The 27,162-nt window shown below is 50.1% G+C and overlaps 1 protein-coding gene and 1 pseudogene across 5 annotated transcripts in view; both read right to left on the bottom strand.

Annotated features, from left to right (window-relative positions):
* PKNOX2 (PBX/knotted 1 homeobox 2) overlaps window positions 1–27,162 on the bottom strand; it is a 283,014-nt gene that overhangs the window by 173,037 nt on the left and 82,815 nt on the right. For all 5 annotated transcript variants that reach the window (XM_070399663.1, XM_070399662.1, XM_070399665.1 and 2 more), the window contains exon 2: window positions 1,770–1,839. The gene's annotated coding sequence lies outside the window, so the exon portion shown is untranslated. The remainder of the gene's footprint in view (window positions 1–1,769; window positions 1,840–27,162) is intronic.
* LOC138998098 (small ribosomal subunit protein eS4-like) lies at window positions 991–25,844 on the bottom strand (annotated as a pseudogene).

Here is a 27,162-nt window from a genome sequence, read left to right as displayed (position 1 = left end):
CTGCCCCAGCTGAACACCAGACCTGATGGAATAGAAACCAGTTGTCCCTACTGGGTCCTATTTGAACTCATGCCTCACGGATTATATGAGCATAATAAACATTGTTAAGTTGATAAATTTGGGGGTGGTTCCTTACACAGCCGTACGGACTGGATCACACTGAGATTAAATTAGAATGTTTGTTGTTTCCCGCTCTAATACAGCCTTCACTGGTCATCTCTCTGAGACGCCACAGTTTCTGGCTTTTCCCTCCCCAGCTGGTCCCAGGCCCTCTGAACCTGCCTCTCCTCATCCTCATCCCCCAACACCTGAAAGATCATTTTAATCTTCCCATGTCTGAGTCCTGGGATCTGAAGAAACCAGTTTTTCCTTGTTCCTCCGTGCAGTCCAGGGGTGTATCCTTGCCAGGGAGGTGTCCCTGTGTGCGAGTGGCCCAGGAGCCTGGTGCCCGCAGGGACAGGCAGAGAACATGAAGACCTATCCCCTCCATACTTGGCTCTCATTAAGGTTCATGCTCAGCTTGCTCCTCGCGTACTTGACTTGACTTATGAGGTCCCTCTAACCTCCGGTGCGAGGAGACATCGATTCTCACAGAGGTCATTATCTTTCTGCTCTGGCTCCCTCACCCCAGCCCTGTCTCCTAGGTAGGCTTTCCTGGAACAGGATGAGGGAGGCGCCCTTCCCCACCCCCTGGACCTGGGGAGTCCAACCACTCCAGACCCTGGGCTGGAGAGGAGGTGCCCTGGGAGCCGTGGCCGTCAATCACAGAGGCGACCAGCACTAAATCGCAGACCATTAGGCGAAGGGCCGGCGCCCTGCTCACTCACCGGGCAGCCATCGGCAGGATGTTAGATGATCGCAGGGCGGCCATTCTTATGATTTATTCAAATACTCATTACAGTCAATCTATTTTTACACAGAGGTGAAGATGTGTGCTGATAACGGTTAATCATTTATAATTCCATGGACTGGTTGGAAGCCAATGTACTATCAAAGTCGCAGCAGCAGCTCGGCCCCGGCAGCCCCAGAGCAGGGCGGAGAAGCTGGGGAGCCAGGGCAGCCCAGGCGCAGCTCACACCTCCGGCGCAGCATGAGGCTGCAGGACATGAAGAGGTGGGAATCCCAGATGAGCCTCAGAACCCCCAGCCTGGGCCAGAGGGTGCTTGGCATGTGACTGCAGCGGAATTGCAGAAAAGGATCCAGCTGGAGCTACCAAAGGAGGCGCCACAGAGGAGGCTGGACTGAGGCCGGGTCCTACAGGTTTGTGAATCTTGCCAAATGGGAGAACCAATATGAACCAATAAGCACAAGTCTAAGGTAGAAAGTTACTGTGTAATGGAAGGGAAGTGACAGCGGTATTTCCTTATCCTTCTTCACCCCTCCCTAGAAATAACCAGATGTAACAACAAGGGCTATGACCTCAGCCCAGGCCCTCCTATCACTGACCCACAGGCTGAGTCCATAGACAATAGGGGCCGGGGCCTGGGTCAGTATTGCAAATCCAAGAGGTGCCCTCTCTGACACGTCTGACACACATAATACGGCATGTCCATACCCTGCACCATCAATAGTCTAAGTAAATAGAATGTAGTGTTCTTTGTCACATTCAGACTTAAGCTAATGAGAGGTCCACCGCAGTTTATGTTCTGACTATCCCACTGTTGATTTCTCGTGCACAACGCATGGCTGTTAAAGATCAGGTTCAAGGCTGGTCTTTAACCCATAACCTTATTGAGTCACCACAGAAAACGCTGATCAAATTTACTTACAGTTCACAGTCCCTCTTCTGATGAGTGGCATGGAGGACAGAAAGCCTCAGAGTCCTGCTCCAGACTTCACCTGTCAATGAAAGAGAACATTTTTATAGACCGCGTACGATTCTGCTGGGAGTGAGAGCCAAGAAGATGACAGTACAATCAGAAGTAGGTCTTCCCAGGAGCAAAGCCAGGCTGGCAGCCCTGCGCCCACAGTGCTGAGTGGCTAAGTCTCCTGAGCAAGGCACCCCTGGTACAAAACTATGATTGTAGACAGCGAACCAGGACAAAGAGACAGGATCGCTCTCTCTTACCTGCTTGTGGCCTCAGTTTCTTTGAGTTCCACACCATTCCCTAGAGAAATCCCAGAGAAAGAGGCTCATGGCTGTGGAGAGCCCTGAGCTGGCCGAGGCAATTATTATTTACTGATATCTCCTGTCTGATAGGAGGGCCCAGGCAGGGGACAGAGCTGAGCAGCCCCCGGGAATTTGTAGTCTATGTGGGGAAGGCTGCAAAAAGCAAGCAAACAAACAACAAAACTAATGCTGTTGCTGATGGCAAGAATAGGGAAGGGTGACGTAGGAGCGGACTTCAAGCCAAGGTGCGGAGTCCAGTTGGGCTGCAAGGAAAAGAACGCGCGTGGAAAATAATAAGGCAAGTCTGGGAAGATCAAAAACATGACTGCTTTTTATTCTCTTTCTGAGGTAAAGCAACATGAACAAGAACAGGAAGAGCCCAGCACACAGCACCAGGTGTCTGCTCTGTGATTTACACTCACAAGGTGCCGCAGGAATAAGATCCATGGGTCCTGTTATAAAAGTGCCGCGGCATCATTGGGGGAATAAGATTAACCACATGAAACAGCATCAGATAAGACAAGACTATATATATGGCCGTGCCGAGCCGTGTGGTGGAGACTATAATTCTCTCTCCACTGAGAAATGAAGTCGGAAAGAGATGAAGCACTCAGGGAAGTTCCAGGGGTCTTGGAGGACTGGGGAGGAGAGATTTGGCTGATGGAAGGGAGAGGGGGGACATCCCAGGAAAGGGGAGCAATCCCAGCAAGGAGGAGAGAAAGAAGCATGCAGAGCCCTGGGACAACGCAGAGGCCAGCCTGCCCGGGAGAGTCCAGAGCAGGGACTGACACTGAACGAGCCGGCTGGACCGGAGCATCCAGAGCTTAGAACGTCAGACAGAGAGGCCAGGCTGGGCTGTGAGCTCATGGAGCCATTGAAGTTTCTGATTTTTAATTAAAGTAGAGTTGACACACAATACTACATTAGCTTTAGGCGTACAGCACAGTGATTCGACATCTACATACCTACACAGTGATCACCACAAGTCTAGTTACTGTCACCACACGAAGTTACCACGGAAGGCTTTTCAACAAGGAAATGACATGAAGAGAAGTCCTGCCCCATCTCCACAACCTTTAGTATTTTCCTTCTATTTAAGACAGAGAGGCTCCTTGGAAGAGGTGGGATTTCAGGTAGAAGACTCGGGCACCGGGGGGAGTGGGGGGGGTGTGATGTACCCATGGGAGGAAGGTGTCCCCCAAGATGAGGCACTTCCTCTGGGGTTGTCTACCACCATCTGCATGACATCAGAGACAAGACCAGATCTGAGGATGAGGGCTACATCTTATACGTCTGTATAGCCCTGGAACCCAGCAGAATCCCCAGCATGCATCGGGTTCTCAGAAATGTTTAATGATGGACTCTTCTCATTCCAACCAGAATCCACAACCAGCAGCTCTGAACCAGCCCCTGATGGGCAATGAGCTCAACTTGGATTCTCCTAAAGTATGGTCACGTGGCTGTTGAGCATACTAGACTCAGTACAGGAAGTCTCCAAACTGAACTGCAGGGAGCGGGCCTTCATCCTGTGGAGACACCAGCATCCTGGAAGAAGATATGGCAGACTCGCCATGTGCATATGCTGCAAAGCTGGGAGGGGTGGTTGCTATGTGAGAGACATGGATTCATGGGTGTTATAACGCTTTGAACATGCTGAAAGGATGGGCCAGAACTAAAAAATCAATCTTTCCTCTATCAGTTTTTACTTTTTGCACAATAACATCATGACAACCATAAATATAATAATTTTGAAGATGACGTACAAGTGCCTACAATCCCATTACTCTAAAACCATTAAATTATATTATGTCCACATGAAAATCCATTTTTATTTTTTACAGAATTGTAGAAAAATTTTGACAAGAATATATACACCAAATCCTGCTCTCACATTCAAAAATCAATTGCAAAAACACAGCATAGGTGACCTGGTTTTTTTAAAAAAAGTGGGCTGAATCAAATGCAAGCTCAGGATGAGCCCAGGGTGTGTTGTTGCCGAACCCATTAATCATGATCTTAGGTGTATGAATAGACATACCATGTCCAACCGAGGGGCACAGAGTCCCTTACTTTGTGTTTATTGGTGCAATTCTGGCATATTTTAATAACTTGGACAGCGATGGGTAGAAGAGAGAGATGGGCGAAGGCATCTAGTAGTTAAAGTACCGGTAAAACGTTCAGTAGTTAATAGTGCAGACTCTGGAATCAAACTGCACAGCTCTGACCCTGACTACAGTGTGACAATGGGCAATTACCCAACATCGCTGTGCCTCAGTTTTTCATCTGTAAAATGGGGCTGACAGGGGCTCTACCTCTGAGATTAGTTGTGAGGATTGAAGATTTCATATACCTTAAAGTGCTCAGCAGTTCCTTGCACAAAATAAGCACTCACTGAACGTCAGCTATCGCTGTTGCTGTTTTCATCATTAGGAGCGGTGAAGTAGAAGAAACGGAAGAAGCTAGAGTTGTCCCTTCATTTGTCCCTCTCTAATAACACCCTTTGGTCCTAGAAATGCTGGCAAAGCAGCAACCTTTCTCCCACATGGTGGTCCTCCAAGCATCTGAAGAAACTATGCCAGAGAAACTGCGCTCCTTTGGACTGTAGGGTTAGGACTAGCTCAGGGATGTTAGAGGAAGCCAGTCTTCCGTTCAACATCAGAAAGAAGTTTCTAGCAGTGAGAACCATCCAGACCCAAGGTGGGCTTCCTTGGATATAGCGAGCTCTCCACACAGGACGGAGGATCCTGCACTGGGTGAGAAGCTGCTCCAGATCACGGTCTCCCGGATGCGGTCTCACCCATCGGCACAATGTCACAAATAGCAGGAGGCTGACAGAGCTGACAAACTCACATATGGACAAAATATTAAGTGTCTCTTTCACCATCATTCCACTAAGTAATTCAACCCCCCAAAGGTGAGGAAAGGAACAAGAGCCATCCTTTGAGTTGAACAGAGTGTCATGGAAAGCATTTTCAACCTGTGCCTGCCTCTCGAACACACATGCACACGTGTATGATGCACACATATGTACACATGTGCACATGCAACCTCTCCACATTGTCCTTGTTTTGCCCTCGTGACCATGAATGAGCAGAAAGTCTTCCTGGACTGGCACTGACCCGGGACCCACGCTGGGGAATCATCTGTGTGCATGAGGTTTTAGGCCTTTTCAAAGCCAGCGTTCTGTGGTCCTGGCAGGCGAGCGATCATGTAAAGGCCTTCAGACAAGCACCCACGCAATAATACAAACAGAATTGAAATGAAAGCTTGTTTTGCTCACCATGAAAATAAAATGAAACCATAAATGAGATGACCATTCACATAAATAGGAAGAAATTTGTTAAATGGAAAATGAGGAGGGAGTTGTTGAATGCTCATGTTTGTTTGGCAAGGAGGTGGGGACAGGGACAGAAGAAAACCTCCCATAGGAGGCAGCACGTACTCAAGGCCAGCTGAGCGAGCACCGTGAAGCTCACCTGGGTAAGCTGGGAGGATGGAGAGAGATGAGCCATGGTTTGAGGCGGAGAGCAGTAGACCAGGGTATCACAGATGTGGGCTTGTGCCCTGACTGTCATTAACTTAATACCTGGTACCAAATACTGGGCTCTGAGAGAGTAACCCAGCCAGCATTGCATGGGCTTCCTCAGAAGAACCGATGCTGATTCACACCCGTTCTCAGTCCCCTGGGCCACAGGCAGTGCAGGGCACCAAGTTGCAGAGATACTGGGAACGCTGCCTAAGTCATATTCTCCAGGCCCAGCCCAGACCCAAGACTCTGTTCTTGGGGCTGTACCTGTACAGAAGGCCCTATAAGGACTGCTGGCACTGGCAGGCTAATCCTAATAATTTTCCTGCCTGGGAGAAGGAGTTAGAGACACTCATAACCTGTTTACAGAAGGCGGTGAGGAGGGGAGGACTTCCATACAGAGCAGTGTGGGCTCCCAGGCGGCAGGGCCCCTGCAGAGGCCACCCCTCCACAGCCAGAGGATCCACTCACAGGGCAGCCTGCCTGGCCCTGTGGCCATCCTCTGAGGTGTAAACACATCAAGAGTAAGACTTGCTTATTCTCACCAGGAGTGTCACTGCTCTCCTTCCATCCCAGGTGACTGACCTGCCTCAAGCATCCTTTCTTCTCCTGGGCCCCTAACTGGTGCAGCCTCCAGCCTCTTCCCAACCTTAGCCACCCACCACCTCCCAACAACCCAAGCTCTCTCTGAAACATACATTTGATCTCATCCACTTGTCCTTAATGCCCTTCGATGACTCCTCATTGCCGGGCAGAGGTGGTCAGCTGGCAGCCCGCGGGTGACCTGTCCGGTGTTTTTGTAAATTCTGCCACCAGCTAAAAAGTGGGAAATCTCATTTAAAAATCCAGATTTCTAACTTTTCTTAAAGACCTGGATGACCTGACGATGCCAATCCTGCATGTCCATGTGGCAATCATTGATGCTGAGTACCAGCTGCCCCTTAATCAGGCCCAGGCCCTCCTGCGTGACCTACAGAGAGAAGCAAAGCGTCACCCAGAGTCTCTCCTGTCACAGTGCCAGACACCTGGAAGCTGACGCAAGCTGCCTGCTGAGGAGTTTCAGGTTCAAGGTGACAGCACGGGTGGGTCAGGCAGGGTAGCTCACTCTGTTCCCAGCTGAAAGCTGAAGGAGGGGATCTGGAGAAAGGCCATTGCCACCAGGCAGGCCCACCAGTGTCCTTCCCTCTCCCCTGGGCAACTTCTCCACTCCTGGCAGAGAGAGCAGGCCAGGGCCTCAGGGGTGATCTCCAGGAAGGCCCAGGGCTACAGGGCAGGGCTACAAAGAGGCCACACCCCTTTCTTCCTGAGACCCCACCCCTAAGTCCAGCCTCTTCCCACCCCCAACTCAGTGGTACTGCACCCCCTCCCGTTATTTCCATCCCACTATTCCTATCAAAGCCCTAACAGCACATATTTTGTTAATTGTACAAACCTAATGGGGGAATGCATTGGCAAAAAAGGGTAATGGCCATCAGACCAGCAATAAAACAAAATTAATGGCCCATAGGAAGAAATCATGTCCACTTAATCCCAGCTCTGAAACTCTAATAGAATAATGGAATACCAACGGAGGGTTTTTCTCTCTATGTAGATTGCTTACACCATGTTAATCACTTGCAAAGCAGGCCACATACCACTCGGGCTCACATGACCCTCCAGGGAAAGTAGCAGACCAGAAACATTTAGTGCAAGGCTCATTACTGACACGCACCACCGCTGCAACACCTCCCGCGCCCGCCCTCCCCCAAGTGACTCTGCGACAGCCAGTGTGAGGTGTCACAGAGCCATGGGTGGTGGGCTGGAAAGCAAGACACATAATACCTAATAATAGCAAACATTTGTTGAGTGCTTACTATGGCCAGACACTGGGCTAGCTGAACACCTTCTATGTACTGCAGTAACGTATCCCATTTTCATCCCCTATAGCTGCACAGTCCAGTAAGGTACACACTAGCCACATGTGGCTTTATACGTAAATTCAAATCCTTATTAAAATTAAATAGAACTTAAAATTCAGCCTTTACTCTCACCAATCACATTTCAAGTGCTGGACAGCCCCATGTGGCTGGTGGCTGTCGCTCTGGGGGCTCAGATAGAGACCACTTCCTCCATTGGGGAAAGCTGTATTGGACAGCACGGCTCTGGCGCATTGGGCCATTTTATTCTGCTCACTTAACAGACCCGGGGATCAAAGTGCAGAAGGTGAGGCAAGCTGCCCAAGGCCACAAAGCTGGTACACGGCTGAGCTGAGTCTAACCTGGGTCTGACTCTCCAGAATCCCACCATTCACACGATTTCCTTGCAGAACCAACAGTTGAGGCAGCAGGGAGGCCTTTTTAGGGAAGATGGCTGAGGGTCTCATGTTCCCTGCAGTGCCCCTCCCCAAAGCAGACAAATCCCAGTGCTCCACCTGCGAGTCAGTTCTGGAGGTATCTCAACCCAGGAAGATCAGCTGATCTAGCTAACCCAGCCTCCTTCCACTTGTGAATGAAGGAACCAATAACCCGAATGGTTGAGTGGTCTGCCCAAGGACCTCCAGAGTTAGGGCTATGTCCCAGTACCCTGACAGCCAGTGGTTACTGGCTGAGGGAGAGGTCAGAGCAATGCCCAGGGTCCACGTGTGGCCACAGGATGAGAGAAGAAAGAGGTGTCCCTCAGTCTTTCTGGAGGGTCCTGGGCTGGGATGAGCCGATGGGGGAATGGGAACAGGGACGGAGGCTCTCCATCTTTAGCATATCTTTGCCTTGTTTCTGGTTGCAGTGAGCCCTGCCACTTTTGTGGTTTTTGAAAAGAAACTGAATAAAGAAAATAAAAATAATTGCTAAGAGAAATAAAGAGGTTGGACTTGAGAGGCAGCCAGACCTGACTTCAAATCCACCTTGCATCCTAGCTGTGTGGCCTTGGGCAAGCTCCTGAATCTCTCTGCATCTTGGTTTCCTCCCCTGAAAACTGGAGGTAATAATATCACAGCATGATGTTGTGGGGGGACTGCCAAGAAAATGAATTTACAGCTCCTCAGTGACATGAGCCTTTTTATCAATGTTGAGGGAATAACCTGCCAAGGACACAAAGGTACTTCCTGGATCAACTCTGGGCATCCTCACACGTTGTTATGCACCCCGCAGGGTCCCTATATTTTGCCTTACATTATAGTTTCAGTGTGTCTATCTTCCTACCAGACTGTAAGCTTCTTGCAGGTAGACACAGTACCTTGCTTAATCATTCATTCAATCATTCATCCATTTACTCCATGTAGCATTAAAATAGCTTAATAATGCCTTGGACATATGCACCAGGCACTGTACCTGGCATCAGAGATACAATAACAAAGAAAACACAACAGTCCCTGCTTTTATGGAGCTCACATTCTAATGGAGAAAGCAATCTATAAACATATATATCTGATTTATATGTCGCATTTTGAATTATATATAATGTTGAGAGGTGGTAGCACTAAGAAGAAACACAGCATGATGAGGGAGCAGAAGTGATTAGAAAGGGAGGGCACTGCAGAGAGAAGACAGCTGAGTTCCCAAAGCCCCCTTTTCTCTGAGAAAGCGCCCTTTGTGGCACGTGCCACAGACCCAGTGAGATCAGTAGTTGCTCAAAAGATGTCAGTTTAAGAATAAAATAAAAGTAGACTTGAGCAAGCGCAGAGAATAATGACATCTTAAAATCATCCCTCCACTTATGCATATATACTCAAAAGAATTAAAAGCAAGATTCGAAGAGATCATTTGTAAACCCATGTTCACAACAAGAGCCCACCCAAGTGTCCATCTAAGATGAATGCATAGGCAAGAATGTCATGTGTACGTACGATGGAGTATCATTCAGCCTTAGAAAGGAAGGAAGTTCTAACACAGGCCACAACATGGATGGGCTAGAGGACATTCTCCTAAATGAAATAATCTAGTCACCATAGGCCAAATACTCTATGATTCCACACACAGATTTATAGAGACAGAAAGTAGAATGGTGGTTGCCAGGTGCTGGGGGAGGGGAGATGGGGAGTTAGGATTTAATAGATACAGACTTTCAGTTTTCCAAGAACTCTATAAGGTGGATGGTGGTGATGGAAGCACAATAATATGAATGTACTTCATGCCACTGAATTTTACATTTAAAAATAGTTAAGATGGTAAATTTTATGTGTATTTTACCACTATATATATATATATATAGAGAGAGAGAGAGAGAGAGAGAGAGAGAGAGAGAGGAGGGAGGGATGGGCAAAGCAGGTTTATAGTTGTGAATATACAAAAATACAGTTTATTGTTATGTTATTATTTATTAGTATTGTTTTATTCATATTACAACTGTAACCTATTTTTGCCTATATGTGTGTGTGTGTATTCTTTTACTAACTTCTCCCAATTTATATACATTTAAAGAAAAAAGAACCTGGGTATTAAGGAGCAGAAAAATGAGCAGCCGAAAGCCCAGGAGAGGATATGGGCCCAGGCGGATAGAGAGAGCAGGGATCCCCATTCTCTGAAGCCACAGTGGGAGAATGCAGAGGGGCGGGCTGCCAGGAACTAAGGGGCTGGGCTCCGGGGCCAGTCTGCCCACAGGGGAGGCAGCTTTCCTGTGGGAACATCTGGCCCAAGGTGACTGAATGCAGAGTGATGCTGGCAAATGAGACACGATTTAGGGCAGTGTTGGGGTCCAATCCCAACGGGTCCAGGGATCCCCAAAGGTGTGGACAGAGTCGGCGAAGAATGAATGACATGGAAACTGGTTTCAGTTCATCAGCATAGCGAGGTTCTCCCTCCAGGATCTCCAGCGAAGTTCTGGTCAGGATCTCCAGCGAAGTTCTGCTTAGGAACTCCAGCCAGGTTCTGTAGCCATGTTCTGTCCAGGATCTTTTGCCATGTTCCCTGGCTAGGTTCTGGTTAGGATCTGATGAGGTTCTGATGAGGTTCTGATGAGGATCTGATGAGGATCTGATGTGGATCTGATGGGGATCTGATGTTTATTGTCTTGTTACATCTGTATTTATACCAGTCGATTTTAATCCTGTCAATTTCTATTACAAAGGTTAGGGCGTTTCTTATCTCCATTCCAGGGAGTAAAGATTATGTAGCTTAACTACCCGCCTGGCACTTAATTAAGAGGTTTTATCCCCTCCTTAACTTCAGGGAAAAATCCCTACCTGGGAAAACAACCTTTCTCGGAGAGGTGACCTTGGTTAAAACACATAATGCTAAAGGGAGCAAACATATTAAGAACAGTATGCCATATACGCCAGGTCCCTTGAAACATATGCTGTGCAGATGTTTCTTCTTTGCAGCGACTGTGTCAAGCAGCAAGGATGGACTGGCTCCCAGCAGGGCAGAAAAGGAAAAATAAGTTTTTTAAATGGTGGGAGGAGAGAGGTGTCTGGAAGAGCTGGGGCCTCTCTAGTCTGAAACAAAAGACAGTCAGGAATGGAGACATAGCAAAGAGCGATAGGCAGGGACCTACGGGGAGAGACTGGGAGGCTCCTGTGCTGAGCACAGTGAGCGGGGGTGGGCAAGGGCTTTAGATCAGACCTAGGAGCAGTCCTGGTCTTTACTGTCCTTGACCTTACGCGTGCCCCCCTAACTCTCTGGACCTCCATTTCTCCATCTATTAAGCTGGGTGGCTGAAGTAAGGCAAGAGGAATCTTAAGGTTTTAGGGGTCCACAAACCCCTTGAGATTTTATCCAGAACAGCATCGGTGTGTATACTTTTCTGTAGATTTACAAACTTTACCACGATTGCAAGGCTGTCCAAATCCTCCGAGAAGTTAAGAATCAGCGCAGAAGATACTCACTAAGCTCGCATTCAGCTTGAAAGTTCCAAGATGCCAAGGAATCTTGGACTAGATGCCAATAAATATTTGGGCCTCAAATAAATCAAGATGTTTATCCTGCCTTGTCTGCAACATAGACATACTTTGAAAATGAAGTAAAATAATGATGTACTTTGAAAAGTTAAAAGTATTTCTCTCATGCAAGGAGGTATGACTGGTTTCTCAGAAAGCAGGCGCAGGTCTGCACAGGGCAGAGAAGCGGGCGGAGACCCCACCCCACCGCTCCCCTGAACAGGGCGCAGCGCAGGGTGTGATGGCCACAGGCCACCTTAGTAGAAAGGAGGGGCCCCTCACTGGACCTTCAATGGGGTCTGGGACAGAAAGAAAAGTAAATGCAGCCGCCCAGGAGGGCAGAGCAAATACATGCTTTGTGCCAAAGAGTTCTCATTTTGTACCTGGCTTTATTCGGGAGGAAATTTTCAACTGTTTGACTCAGAAAAGTGACAGAAGGGGGGATATGTCAAGGGGAAATAGCTCAGGCAGGGGACAGTATCTGGCCACCAGAGCAGAGGACCCAGACCGAAACCCTGCATAATGGCCAAGCCGGGCCACCAGTGCAGAGGAGACCGCAGCCACGATGGGCAGTGCCCGCCCAGAAGAGCCGGCCCAGAGGCGATGGGGGAGCCAGTGGGTCAGAACCAGGTCGGATGGACCTGTATGGAACCTTAGAGATCATCTATTTTGACCTCCTCCTTTCACATTTGCAGAAACAGGTTGCGAGGGGTGGAGACATGTCCAGGGAAGTCCAGGGTAGGAAGCCAGGCCAGCGGGGCCTTCATGCTTTACCAGAAGTGTTCTGAGTGTAGTCCCTTTATGGGACTGGAGAATCCGGCTCCCTGCTCTCAAGCCGCCTACAGTCCGACAGGAGAGACAGCCAGGGGATTGAGGGGCTATGTGTCACCAGCAGGTATGTAGGGATCACAAAGGAGAGTCTCCCACTACAGGCAGGAACATCCAGACAGAGGTGAGGCAGTGCAAATATTCACTCTGACATCCCGGCCAAGTCAACAGCCACCCACATGGCCAAGAAGGGTGCCCACCATGGTGGCTGTAGGAAGAAGCCTCCAGGGAGCGAGCCCCTTCCCCAGCAGGACCGCTCCAGGCCCATTGAGTGGCCTGGGCCTCTGATTAGCACTTCCATTCATTATTCCTAACTTGCCCCCGGGGGCTGGTCCTGAATATTGTTTCATAAATAACTTCACAGGACTCCCGCTTGTTGGTGGAGGGCAGGCAGGTGTGTGCAGCACGGCTGGGCTGAGCGTGGGGACTCCGGCTGGGCCACGGCTGGGATGCTGGCTCTCCGTGGAGGGTAGCTTAGTGGAGAAGGCTGCCTCCTGTCCCACCTGCATCCAGATCACAGTGGGATGCTGAAAGAGCATTTGTTTCCAATTGTTCTCAGCCCCTAATTTGGCTCCAGGGTGTAACACCAATCTGAGAACAAACCGAGTAGGAAAACTGCCTCTCTTGAAGGAGGCCCAGTTTCACCATAAACAGGGGAGGGCGGAGGTTTCCTGAGTTCGCAGCAGTGCGCAGCCTCCAGATCAGGGCTGGCCGCTTCCTCCGTCTCCAGCCCGTCACCCGGAGTCACCCGGCTGCACTGCCATCTGCCGTACCTGCTCACTGCTCCTCGAGGTGCCTCCAGCAGAGGACAGATTACCCTGATGGTAGGTAGATAAAACGGGATCCCTTGCTAGCTGTAACTACCCCGAACAGTCTGTCTCCTGAGCAGCTGACTGTCCCCACCTGGCACCTGCTGGCAGCAGAGCTGGCGGTGCCACAGGCTGGCACAGGTGATTCTCCCTGGGCATGGGGATGCTGAAAGCCCTCTCGGGCAGGGCTGGCCTGAGGCCCTTCTGTTGGCTGCAGTGAGGTCTTCCCTCCCGGGAGACACAAAAGCAGCTCTGTCTGGGAGTGAAGAGCCAGCTCCCTCCAGGGCAAAGGGGTGGCAGAGCTGGCAAGGAGGGCTGCCTGAGGCTTCCCCAACACTGAGGGCAAATCCTGTAGAGGCCCCTCCTGGTGAAACTGCCTTCTGTGACTCCCAGGGACCCAATCAGAGACTTTCCCTGCTGGTGCTCTTGAAAGGGAATTAATAGATAAAATGCCTTTACCAACCCATCCCCTCACTCCCACCTCAAAGGAGACAGGCCATATTTCTGTGACCTACATGCCTTCCTCACCCCCATGTGATTTCGCTATGCAGTCACCTCATAAATCCATCCTCATATAAACACACCGAAACGATTTTTTTAAATCTCCAAGCAGTCAAAGTACAAGTCACAAAATCTTTGCCCTCAAGCTTCTGAGCCTTCTCCTAGGGCCGCGGTCGGCAAACTGCAGCTCCTGAGCCACATGCGGCTCTTTGGCCCCTTGAGTGTGGCTCTTCCTAAGCCTTAGGAGTACCCTAATTAAGTTAATAACAATGTACCTACCTATATAGTTTAAGTTTAAAAAATTTGGCTCTCAAAAGAAATTTCAATCGTCGTACTGTTGATACTTGGCTCTGTTGACTAGTGAGTTTGCTGACCACTGTCCTAGGGAAACTCTCAGGCTCCTGCTTACAGCTTCTCTGCTCTGATTTCACACACCTTTCTAACAGGCTCAGGGTCTGGTATCTTGGGCCTCTGTAATATCCCAATCGATGACATCACAGCTTGGAGCCCATGGTCTCTGAAATGCTCCCAGCTCCCCGCCAACAGGACCCGGTTTTCTTTAAGGGCAGGCCCACCCTGCCAGCCTGACCTATTTTTACCAAATCTTTGGAAGGAAGGGTTTTAGTCAACTGTTCCTCTCCAGCCTCCAGCCAATCATCCAAAAACACGAGCGTTTTCCGCACAGCCCCTTTAGGTCTCTGCCCAGGTGCCCAATCCAAGGAGACAGCCAGTGGCTCTTTGTGCTCTCCCCAGGCCCTGGGACAGCAGGCCTGACACTGTCATCGTTTTGGGGACAGGGGGTCTTTAAGAGACTCATAGGGATGGTGGGGGAGGGGTCGGGATTCTGGCACTGTGTCCTGAAGAATTCAGGTTAATAATTTATGTGTGCATTAAAAAATCTTCTGAAACAAATGGCATACAAATTGTGTGACATTGGAAGGAAATTCGCCAATGTTGCTCAGTAAAGCGTAATAAAGAGATGCAGCCCATAATAATAAGTTACTTAAACTCGGGGCACTAAATGATTTATTAATTGTCTTCTAATCCTCTCCAGCTACAATTGAGAGTGTGGCCCTGTTTCACACACCAATTCATAAAGCCTCCAACTCCGACAAGCACAGCTGCTGTTAGCCTCAAGTCCAAGTCCATTTTTTTTCCTGGCCCCATCTCTGCCAATGGGCCAGCAGCAGGGCCCAGAGCTGGGCGAACTGCTATTGCCGGAAAAAGGTACATGGACCACAAACACGTCCCATTCCACTGCGTCTTTCACATGAGTGTCACATAAAACACATTCATTTTGCCTAGAGGGCCTCTCCTCTGGGTTCCCCGCCCCATCTACTCGCCTACAGCCTACAGTGCCCTGGTGCCCCTGGGCAGACATTAGTCCTGAGAAGATACGGGCACAGGGCTCAGGGCTCACGGCCCCAGGGTCCTCTCTGGCAGCACACCGGTGAGCCAGAGAGAATTAGAACAGAGATGAGAAATGGAAGATAAGGACCCGCCCTTTCTCTGGGACACGCTGACCCAGTGGCGACTGTGGGGTTTCTGCTGCTGTGTCCACCTGCTGGGCCTCCTCCCCGTTCCTAGAGCTCCAGACATCTGTTACTCTGCTCCCTGGGAGACCCCACACTCAGGCTGCTGCCAGAGCCACCAGCAGACCCAGCTCTGTCTCGGGATTCACACCCAAGGGGCTATGCTCACTGGTCTGATCGGGGGGACTGTCACCAGCAAACTCTAAGTCCGTGGACTGATGGAGAAATAGAACAAGGTAGGGTCCCGGGACTGAGTGACCGGGGAAGTGCAGAGACCAGGTTCTCAAAGTGAAGTGATGCTCCAGGCCTCCTTCCTCCCCCAACATGCCTCTCCCGTGTTCCATGTCAGGACAGTGCCCTTCGAGCAGTTATCCACGTCTGCCAACCACCTTCGATTCTGCCTCTGTCCTTTCTCTCCCTCCCACACCCAAGAAGGGGGTTCACTTCTAGATCATTTCTTAAATCCACCCCTTTCCTACTCCACAATTCAGATCCCAGGGGAAAGTCAGCAGGTCTTCCCAGAGATTTCATGGGATTTGCTCAGTGCTTCTGGTTTGGTTTGGTTTTGAAAAAGGTAACATGTAACACGGTTCAAAATCAAAAGGTGTATAAAAGTATGCACTGAAATGTCTCCCTCTCCTGTCTCCCCCTTGTCCAAGCAAACACAAATGTAGAGTCTTGTTTTCTATCTCCTATGCACACTTCTCTGAACCTTGGTGGATTTTTTCCCTTTTACACTCCAAATGTATTTTTGGAGATCTTTCCATAACAGTACAAAGAGAAGTTCCCCATTCCTCTTTTTAAATGCATAGTATTCCACTGTCAGGACATCTGGGTTATTTCCAATTGCTTGCTATTGCAAACAGTGTTGCAAATAATAAACATAGCATATATATATATATTACTTCACTTATGTGCAAGTATATCTTAAAATCAATTCCCTATTATGAAATTGCTGAGTCAAATGGCAAATAATTTATAATTTTGATATTGCCAAATTGCCCCTGTCAATACAGTGTGTCACCAACTTCTTGAATGTTGCTCATTTAATGCATGAATGATTAATGCTACCTCAGGATAGTTTTCATTTCTCGTATTATGTGTAAGACTGAACATCCTTTTACATGTTAAGAGCCATTTGTATTTTCTGTGAATCTGTTCAGATTCTTTGCCCATTTGTTCTATTGGGTTGTATTTTGTTGTTGATTCTTAGGAACTCTTTTTATGTTAGGGAGAATAGCCCTGTGATGTGAGTTGCAATTTTTTTTCCAGTTTCTCATTTGTCTCTTGACTTTACTGAAAATATTCTGCAGGTGCTTTTTAAAATTTTTATATGAATTGCAACACGCCATTTGTCACAGCCTCCATTACCCCCCCCCCCCCCCCCCCCGCCAGTTTTACAGCTGACTCACTTTACTGTTTCTAATTGCAAACCTGGACATGGTGCAACGCCCACCACTGTGTGACCCAGAGGAGAGCTAGGCTGCAAGCAGAGCCGATCTCCGGGGGATGACAGACAAAGAACCGGGGACTTGTTGATGCCATTGAGCCACTGAATTTATCCAACCCCAGAGCAGTCCTGGTTTGAATGTCATAATGTATAAGAAAACATATTCCTTACTGTTTAATACACTTTGGGTTGGATTTGCTGCTATTTTCAGCTTCTAACTGACAAATGCCTTGAATGTTCTTCAAGCCCAACCCTGTCCCATGTGCACCCTGCATGTGGTCAGCAGGGGAAGACTCCTATCAACTTGCTCCTTAACGACAGCCCCAGCAGTAGCAGCTCTATTACTAGCCCATAACTGAGCTGAAGGGCTAGCAGAGGGAAGAGGGCGGGAGGAGCTGCCTCCTCTGATCAGTCAGGCTGCTCTGGACAGAACTTCCCAATCCAGCCCATCATGGCCTCTCTGGTCAACAGAGAACTCTGGGAGGCCATTCTGTCCATGTCTCTCACAGCTTTAAGACGGCAGAGCACAGGGGTGGGGGGGGGGGGGTGGGGGGGCTGGGGGAGACACACACCTACCCAGCAACAATGACAGTAGTACCCTGGCCTCTAGCTAGAGAGGAAGAAGGGATAGAGGCTGCAGGAGGAGTGGCACCCTGGGTTCCCAGCCACCTTTCTGCCCTCTCAGCCCCACCAGCACTGCCTCCGAGCTTCTGTCTCCTTCTCCCTCTCCTCTCACCTCACGCTGTCTATGGTCAGAGTCAGGGGCCCACCGTCACCCAGTTTATCAGGAGCAGAGGGATTCGAACCCACAGCTCTCCCCTCACTGCCTACCCTCTGGCTCCTGCCACCACCAGACGCAGCACCATAGAGGGTTTCTCTGGAGCAGGGCAGAAGACGACGTGATGGGGTCTGGACCCAATACAAATTCTTACCCTTTCCCTGTACACCAGGGAGGAAAGATGCATCCCTGTACTCATCTAACACAAAAGCATCTCAGCAGCTGGCAAAAGCCTTGTTCTCTACATTCCAAAACCTGTGAGGACCTGGGTTCCATAAGTCAATCTGGAAAGAGGCAACACAGTTGACCAACTTAATTCAGTAGCAAAGACTGATTGGAAAGGCCCTTCTTAACCATTTCCCAGCTTCTTTGGAAAGCAAGATGCAGACACTAAACAGCTGAGCCGGGTGTGTGACTACCCCGGCCGGGGAGAGACCGAGAGTGGTCCAACCTTCATTGGACATTCCAAGCCCCTTTCACCTCTACCCTCCGGCTTTCATGAATTACCGGGGAGTGGAAAATAGAGTTTACATCCTGGCTCAGACCCTGCTTCCCTGGCTAAGAGCCTCGGGCAAGTTCTGTCCATTTATAAGCAATGCCTGGAGGTGGCAGGTCTGCTAGAGTCTCAGAGCTGTATCACACTCGCTGTCTGCCAAGGCCCTGACTCACGGTCCAGAGCTCTCCCACAGCTCCCAGCTTTTCTTTCCATCCAGCCTTGATTAGAAAACCAATTACTACTGCACTAATCCCACAGCCCGTCCTCCTGGTGGGGAAAACAGTCCCTTACTAGCAAGCTGATACTTGGACCATCTGAGAGCCTCCCAACTGCTCCGGAAGGCGCGGCCTTTCCCTTCCAGGACGTGCAACACTGCCAACATGAGCAGACAGCTTCCAACCCAAGTCTGTTTTCATGGAGATTCTAGTTCCTTCGCTGAGGCTCTCCCACCGCAGATTTCTCTTCGTTGGAGCTGGTTCAAAAGTCACCAGGTACACAGCCACGCACCCTTGGAGCCCTGGGGAGCTCACAGCTTCATCTCCTCCCAGGCCCAGGAATGCCTGCTCACCCACACTTCCACCCACACACACACTCCCACTCTCCCACATCCCCGCTCTCCACTCAAAAGACCCTTTTGAGCCACTCTGGAGAGAGAGGGGGCTCTGGAAGTGGACAGAAGCTTAAGTGGGACATCAAGGTGGAGAGAGGAGAGATGGGGAGAGAGGGACAGAGAGAGAGTTGGGGAGGGGCGCTGTGCACACGTGTTTCTGAGTGTCGGCAAAGGGATGAGGACCCCTCACCACACCTGTACCCGCAGGCACAGGCTGTGTCTGCAGTTAGCTGGGGGCTAGGACACCAGACTGACCCCAAGGCATGACTCAACTTGCACAGAGGCAAGGCCAGCCCAGGCAAAACTCAGAAGGGGAGTAAATCTGCTCAGATGGACGCTTCCAGGATCAGCTGCCCTCCCAGACACACAATGTAGAGAGTTCACTCGCTCTCTCTTAGCCAGGAAGAAGGGGCTGGCCCATTAATCTGTGCTTCATGAGCACCTGCCCGGTATGTGCATTAGAGAGGGAGAGGTGGGGAGCGAGGAGACTCAGAGGGGTAAATGCTTAGCTCCAGGGGTAAACTGCTAAAGTTAGAATTATAGCTGAAGGGGGTAGGATCTGGAGGTGACAGTGAGTCGAGGCCAATGATGGAGGCCCATCTGAACTCAAGGCGGCCCAGGAGGTGGGTGCTGACATATCACAGGGGCAGGGACGTCAGGGTCAGGCAGAACTGGGTAGGATCCTCGGCCCCATCACTTGCTAACTTTGTGACTCGAGGAACTCACTTATTTCCTTGGGTCTCACTTCCACCAGCTGCTCAGCTGGGGCCAAACCATCTCAAGGCTGGCGTGAGGGACAGACAATGGCAGGAGCTCAGTCCCTCCTTCCGCTGGGAGGACTGAGGCTGGGTTGGCACAACCAGTATTTCTCCTCAGGCTTCCACACGAATGGGCGGGGTCTTTCCCTCTGTGTGCACCGTCTCACCCATGTCCCACAGTGGATGTAGCCAGACAGTAGAATTTTAAATGTTTACATTTTTTAAGTGTCTTTAGCATTTGTCATGAGGAGATAATAAACACAATTACAAAGCATTTATCAAAACTGGAGTCTCCTTTGTTCTTCAAATGGTCTGATTCCCATTTAATGAATGGGGAATGGAGAGCCAACGATCTGAAGGGACTTTTGCAAAGTCACCCAGAAGGTAAGCAGCAAAGCAGGCATGACTAAGGAAATCCACCTGGGAAGGGCCAGAGGAGGGGCTGGGTTCATACACAGAGGGAGGCCCCAGAGGGAATAACTTTTGGAAGATGGGGGCTTCTAATAAACCCTTAGAGCCTGAATTTGAAAGACGGGAAGCAGACTGCCACTCACAGGGACATCTGTGAGGCAAGGAGGCTAGAAAGAGGACGTCACTATTTCTGCAGCAGACCAAGGGAAAACGGACATACTTCATCTGTGACATGAAGACCTGTGGAAAGGGGCCCTGGGCCAGATTGGGGTTCAAGACACTGTACATGCAGTAGAAACAGAATCTACTTAAGTCTACCTTCCAGGTTGACTCAGACCAGGTCAAAGTGAGCTCTGAGTCTAGGCCAGGGGTGGGCAAACTTTTTGACTCGAGGGCCACAATGGGTTCTTAAACTGGACCGGAGGGCCGGAACAAAAGCATGGATGGAGTGTTTGTGTGAACTAATATAAATTCAAAGTAAACATCATTACATAAAAGGGTACGGTCTTTTTTTTTTTTTTTTTTAGTTTTATTCATTTCAAACTGGCCGGATCCAGCCCGCGGGCCGTAGTTTGTGCCACGGCTGGGCTAGACCTTAATTAGGCACCTCCCTAGAGTACGTGCCCAAGATCTCCATCACACAGCAACAAACAAGGATGGGGAGGAACTAGGGTAGGCCGCTGGTCCTGCCCTAACTATAGAACAAGCCAAGAGGACCTTCCGCTGGCTGCTGGCTCTATGGCTCGTGTTTCCTTTGCACACACACCGCCCATGTGACTGGGGTATACACAGATGGCTGGGACATGCCTCTCCCATGCCCTATTCAGTGGGGTTTCCTGAAAACACTGAGCTTGGACAGGTCCTATAAGAACATGCTCTTATCCTCCTGACCAGGGTTGACCAGCCAGGGCCAAGCCAGGTAAAGTCACACCTGGACTGGAAGGATGACTCCTGGAACACTCCTCATCCGGGGATCCCAGGATCTCAAACCCCTAACTGCCAGCTCCAGAAAGAACACGCTCCATCTGCCCCCCTCGGCACACACAGACTGGCTCCCCGTTTCTGGGCTGATGTGCTGCTTAACCAGCTGCAAAGGAGCTCTTTCAAAGGGAAGATGAGGAATGCCTCCGGGGTCCAGGGAAGCCACTAGTCTATATTGTGAAGCAATTTCAGAGTCTCCTTTTGCTTTCAAATGTACTTAATCAACATGAAAAGGATTGTGAGGGCTGGAGCTCCTACAGGTAGAACTAAGGGAGAAGAATAATGTTCATAAATCATTTACCATGCAATCCAAACAGGGCTGTATTTTTTTTTCTTAAAGGAAAAGGCAATGCCAAAGAAGAAGAGCTATAAGGGAAACTGAACACACTGTGACTTGTCCCCAAATGTAGAGTGTCCCCAAGTGGAGCAAAGCAGCCTTTTTATATTATCCTCGTATGCAATCTGACCCTCAACACTAATTTTCCAGCCTGGGTTCCTCCCTCGTCCTGAAAGCTCAGACCAGCAACGCAGTCAGCGCCGTGGAAGGACAGCTGATGGAAACAGCTGCACTCCCACCTACTGTGCAGCCCACACCGGACTCACTGTCTCCTCCGCAGCTGACTCCACCCTGGGGCAGCTGGGCTGAGCTGGGAGCTCCAGGAGGAGGAGACTGCAGGCCACAAGTTCCCAGCTGCATTCTTTCAGGCCGCAGCTCAAATGTCACCCCTCCGAGAGGCCTTCCCTCGCCACCCCAGTAGAATGATGCTCATGGCCCCTCCACTCTCTACCCTGTAACCTGCTTGTTTTCCCTTCAGAGTGATTATTACTCCTTCACATCATACATGTGTCTCCCCTACCAGGATGTAAGCTTCATGGAGGCAGAAAGTCTATGCCCTTTGTTGACAATTGATCCCCAGCATCTAGAACAGTACCTGGAATGTGGTTGGCACGCGTAGTTGGATGGATGGCTTGGTGGATGGATGGATGGATGAATGGATGGACAAATAAATGAAATAAATGAAACAAATAAATGAAAAGGTCCCTTCCCCTCATCCAAGGGCCACTGCAGACGAGACAGCTTGTTTAATCCCAAGTAGGAAGATGGCAAACAAGAGCTGCACGTCTGTCGCTGATTTTTGATTCTGCCATTTTGACTCAGCGTGAATTATTCCTACTCCCCAGCCTCACCTCCTCCATCTGCAGAATGGGTATCACTATCATGCAAGTCAGGAGAGGGAGGACACAGGGAGATGTACCATCTCCTACAGGTGCCTGGGCCACTCTATGTGCCTGACTGACAAACGTCGCCTCATTCGGCCTTGTGGCCTGTGAGACTGGTGTTATCAACCTTATCCCAGATAATGAAACCGAGGCTCAGAAATATAAAGTCACTCACCCAAACTTGCACATGCAGGGAGTGACAAAGGGGGTTTCAACCTGGGCCTCTACATTACACAGTGGTGTCGCGCTTTAGAATTCATCCTTTTACCTATGAGACGGGGCATCATCCCAGAGGAAAAGCAGGCTGTGCCGGTAGAATCTAAAGATCTAACCTCTGAACATCTCCAGAAGTGGAAGTGAGGCAGCATGACCACCTCGTCCCAGCTTCCCTGAGACTTCCAGGTTTCCCCACTGGAGGTCCTGTGTCCCAGGAAACACCTCAGTCCCAGGACTGGACAGTCAGTCACCCTCAGAGGGAGACAACCACAGCGAGAGACCTGAACACCCAGACCCTGAGCTAAAGAGCACAGGTGTCCTGGGAAGGAACCCATCCCCACGTGCCCCACCAGCTGTGTCCGTGACGGTGGCTGTGACCCCCAACACAGCACCTATGCCTGATTTGCGACACGCAGGTTGGAGGCCACACTGGCGTGGGGGAGAGGCAGGACGCTCTGTGAGGCGCTGTGACCTCCTTGGCCCCAAATGCAGACTTTGGTCTCAGAATAAGAACAGCGTGGACTCCATCCCTCAAGGACTGCAGCCACCAGGACTGGATGACCTCCTGAAAGTGAGGAGGGCAGATTCCTGGAGTTCCAGTCGGTGAGGTTGGACTGATGGAAGCGTGGAATTCAGAATTGCCAAGAAGTGCCAAGAAGTACCATCCGGCCCATGGGATGGACCCTCCTGGATTCCCGGATCAAAGGCATGGCCTCAGAAGGAGAGGTCACCTCTGTGGGGGTCTCTGTTCTCCGGCGAGGCTCTGGCAGAACCTCTATCGCACACCTTCATTCTCCCGTGTCCAGAGGGAAGACCCGTCCAGAGCCCACCCCCAGTCCCCACCACCACTGCCACCTCACTTCACTTCCAGTGATGGCCACACTCCCCTGGAGCAACTTGGTTCTTATGGGGGCTGATCGGGTCTCCTGGGGCCAGAGCTGGATCAAGAGAACTGCCCAGAACACCGACAGAGACTAAGTAGAGGTGAGGGTGGGTGAAGAAGGCACAGGGCTGGGGTGTGAAGTACAAAGGACACGCTCCCCACCTTCAAGATTTCTATGCTCAGGGCCTCAGGAGAGGGTTCTTTACCCCTTTGTTCACTCGCAATAAAGGTGGCTCTGACCTCACCTTGTAGCCAAGCTCTGGGGCCACAGCCTGCTTGTCCTCTGCAGCCCAGCCCTGGGCATTCCTGCACTGTGGGTGTGTGGCTTCGTAAACGTCTTTGACTTTTCCATCTGGGTGTTTTCAGTGTCGGCTGGCTGTGTCCCCTCTACAGGCTCTATCTCTAGCCTCCCTCTCCTGCCCTCCCACCTCAAAAACAAAACCCCCTCCTTCCCCCCCAGCTGATGCCGCCTGGGCTCTGACCCTCCATCCCTACAGTTGTATGTATTTGTGTATCTTCAGCCTCCCCTAGGCTCAGGCTACCCACCATGACCTGCAAACATACAATGTCTCCCCAGACCCCTAGCTTGAGAGTGCAGGGAGAGCAGTGGCCCAGAAGCGGGCATCCATCAGCACATGGATTGGCCCTGTATCCTTCAGAGACTCACTGGTTAACTGCCTCCATCTGACTTACATATTGTGAAGATTATTCACTTGAAGTATTTTATAAATTATAATATGAATGTAAAGAATTATTTCATCTTGAAATTATTTTCTTAACCCTCTGAAATGCTATCCTTCCTATCTTTCTCTTTAGTGATTTGTGCTCATGACTGCCTGTCCTCACTTCCCTTTCTCTCCCATCCCCTACCCTGGCTGCTGACCCCACAACTCCCATGATGCTGCACTTGAGCTGGCTGAGTGCTCCAGGGTGTCTCTCTCTGGTGGTGATGATGCCAGTTCTTCCCAGGTTAGCACCTCCAGTCACCATACACAGGTGCCACACTTGATAACATCCGTCATTTTGCCAGTCTCCAAGTCAACCTGAATGGTGTCGTCTACCTTGAGGGGATCCAGGTAGCTGATGGGGCGAACATCATAGGTCACCCGATCAAGGATTCCTCTTGTGCCCACAAAGACCCTCCTCACTTTGCACAACCTGTACTTGGCCTCCTCAGGCACGATCCGATGAACAGCAAAGCGGCCCTTGGTGTCACAGATCAGACGGAATTTCTCGCTGGTCTTGTCAATGCTGATTACATCCATAAAGCCAGCGGGGTGGGTTACCTCGGTTTGAACCTTGTCATCAATCTTAATAAACCGCTGCGTGCTGATCTTTCCTTCATCTCCTGTTAGGGCATAATTAAGTCTGTTCCATAGAAAATGATGAGAGGGAGACATTCTCTCAGCTTGTGGGGACCGGTAGATGGCCGAGAAGCAAACACACCGTCAGTGTATCCAACACCCAACGCTCTGGAGCCACTACACACCTCAGATGCTTCTTGGGACCACGAGCCACAGCTGTGCTAGGTGTGGAGCAAGCTTGTCTTCACTGTTTCTGTTACAGCACCAGCTCCCTTCTGGTCATCTATCCACACTGGAGAAATCTTGGAATTCTGTTCATTTCTCCCAACCTCCCCCCACCCCCACCAACTTTCACTTCACCCCCTCACTAACCCAGGCCAACACATTCCCATAGGGCACAGTTTAAGTCCTAACGGGGCCAACTCCCATGTACATCTCCCCATTCTCTTTCCCCTCTCCCCACAAACACGCTTGTTACTGCCTTTATTACTTTTTATTCTCGGACCATCAGTCACCTCCTAACTCACTGCTCTCTGCACTGTTCCACCTACACATTAGTGTCAGCAAGACCTTTCTATAAGGCAAAGTGTTCTCTTGTCCTTTATGTCCAAAGCCTGCACTGGCTCCTGGGGCCTCTCAAATAAAGTGCGCATTCCTAAGCCTGGCACGGAAGCCTTCGCATCATCGCTCCAACCTAACTTTCAGTCCCAATTTACAGTCACCCTCTGCGCCAGTCCTACACTCCATGTAAATTCGAGTATTTCTCCTTCCCTAACTATGCCCCATACTTGGGTGACCGGGTGCCTTTGTGTGTCCCATTTATTTGTCGGAATGCCTGTCTTCCACCTCTGCCTATTTGAACCCTAGTCTTCCTTCAAGCCCAGTCACATGCCCTCTTCTCCATGGAGCTTTCCTTTCCCTTACCCTCTCTAAATTCTCCAACCTGGCCCTTCCCAACCTGGCTCTATCCACGGCTCGCTGCCTCTGTTCAGCCCTCAGCACAGCTTGCCTAGCGGATTGCACTAGGTTTCTAGCTGGCTTCCCTGCTTCCGGTCTTACCCATAGTAGTCCAGCCTTCGCAGCACCTCCAATATGACCTTCCTAAAGCTCAAATCTGTCCCAGGCACTTGCCAGCCTAAAATTCCTTACTACTGACAATGCTATAATTTATTGAGCACTCTCTTTGCTCTAGAATTGCTCTTTAACTCAGAATATGCTGATTAACTCAGTGCTCACAACAGTTCACTGAGGTACTATGTTTAATCCCATTTTATGGATTAGGAAATTGAGGCCCCAAGGGCACATAGGTAAATGCAAGAGCAGGACACCTGGCTCCAGAGCCTATTCTCAGCCACATTTTCATTCTGTCCCTTCAGGGGCCCCCCCTTGGCCGTATGAAAACATGTTCCTTTGAGCGCGCACGAGGCTCTCCCTGACCTCTGGTTATTCTCCAGACCACGCCTTACACCCCCAAATCTTCTACTGCTTCTATGCACATGCGCAGCATGCTGGACCTTGCACACCTGCCTCTGGGCAGGAGCACCACTTTGCTTAAGTCTTTCATGCCCACATGGGGCCACATTTTGGACCACTTTCTACTCTAGTCAGCTAAGATGCCACAAGCAACAGTTCCTTCCCATCTCCCGACAGCCATCAGCCTGAGCTGAGTGTCCCTCTGTGGTGCTCCCACAGCCCCCAGCTTTGAAGTTTTCTTTGTGAGTTTCCTCCTATATTGTAGACTGCTCAAGTGCAGGGTTATGTCTCATTTGCCTCTGTATCTGCAGAAAACCTACAGTGCCTGGAACACAGTAGGTGGCCTGTAGTATTTTCTCCACCGTCCTCAGCTTCCTCCATCACGGCCACCAAGGCCCTGCCCCAGTCGCTCCCGATCAGCCCAGTGCACAGCATTTCTTTCCTCCTGGAGCTCCCTCCGCACACAGCATCTGTGCCACTCACTCAGTAATTAATTAATTCTGTGACATCCTGTGACATCGCCTGCATTGTAATCTTCATGATTATTTAACTCTTGTATTGTTACTTTTCACAAATCACCTCTCCCATTAGAGGGGATAGATTTCTTTAAGATGGAAGTTAGGGGCTAGGTTTCACTTGCATTTTTGTCTTCTGAAATGCCTTGTACATCCTAAGTGCCTGATAAATGTATGGGGATTTAGTTTAACGCAATCTGGGGAAGCTAAGGTCAGGCTGTAGAGCCTGTGTTGGGGCAGGGCATGCAATGAGAGAAGAGGGATAGACCCTGGCTTGGAAGGAGGGGCTGCTCAGAGCAGCAAAATGGTTGGGGCTCAGAGGGACATAACCCAGTCTCTGCTCATCCTCCCCCCAGCAAGAGTCACCTGCTGGCTATGCAATTAAAAAAAATTTGGATGAAATCAAATGTAGAATTAAAATTCTTGATTCCGAAACAGGAGTCACAAAGTATAAGAGCCCAAGACATCACTCTGCCCTCAGTCAGGAAACTGCCACCTTGCCTGCTGGGCATGGAAGCCCGTCGGGCATCAATTCTTCCTCAGCTGGTCTAACAGCCATTGAGCGGTCAACCATCCTGGGAACTTTCATTGACTAAACTGGGGCATTCCTGTGAAAACCGAGATGAGTTGGTCACCTACGACTGGAACAAAGCACCCGCTTCAGCCACAGGCCAGCGACCGTGTACTTTGCAAGCACCACACTGATAAACCACACACCTCTTGCTACTCAGTGTGGCCTCAGACCAGCTGCATCGACACCACCTGGGAGCCAGTCAGTGGGGAACCTGAGTCCCACTCAGACCTACTGACTCAGAATCTGCATTTTAACAAGAGGACCAGGCCAACTCACTTACACGTCAGCTTATGAGAAACACGACTTTAGTGGCCCCTATCCCCTGGGCATCCAACTCC

Source organism: Myotis yumanensis, unplaced genomic scaffold (genome assembly GCF_028538775.1).
Source record: "Myotis yumanensis isolate MYYU_CA2020_CCGP unplaced genomic scaffold, mMyoYum1.0.hap1 SCAF_19, whole genome shotgun sequence".
In the NCBI taxonomy this organism is placed as follows: domain Eukaryota; kingdom Metazoa; phylum Chordata; class Mammalia; order Chiroptera; family Vespertilionidae; genus Myotis; species Myotis yumanensis.
The sequence above is the reverse complement of the archived record's forward strand: the minus strand, read 5'-3'. Positions and strand labels throughout refer to the sequence as shown.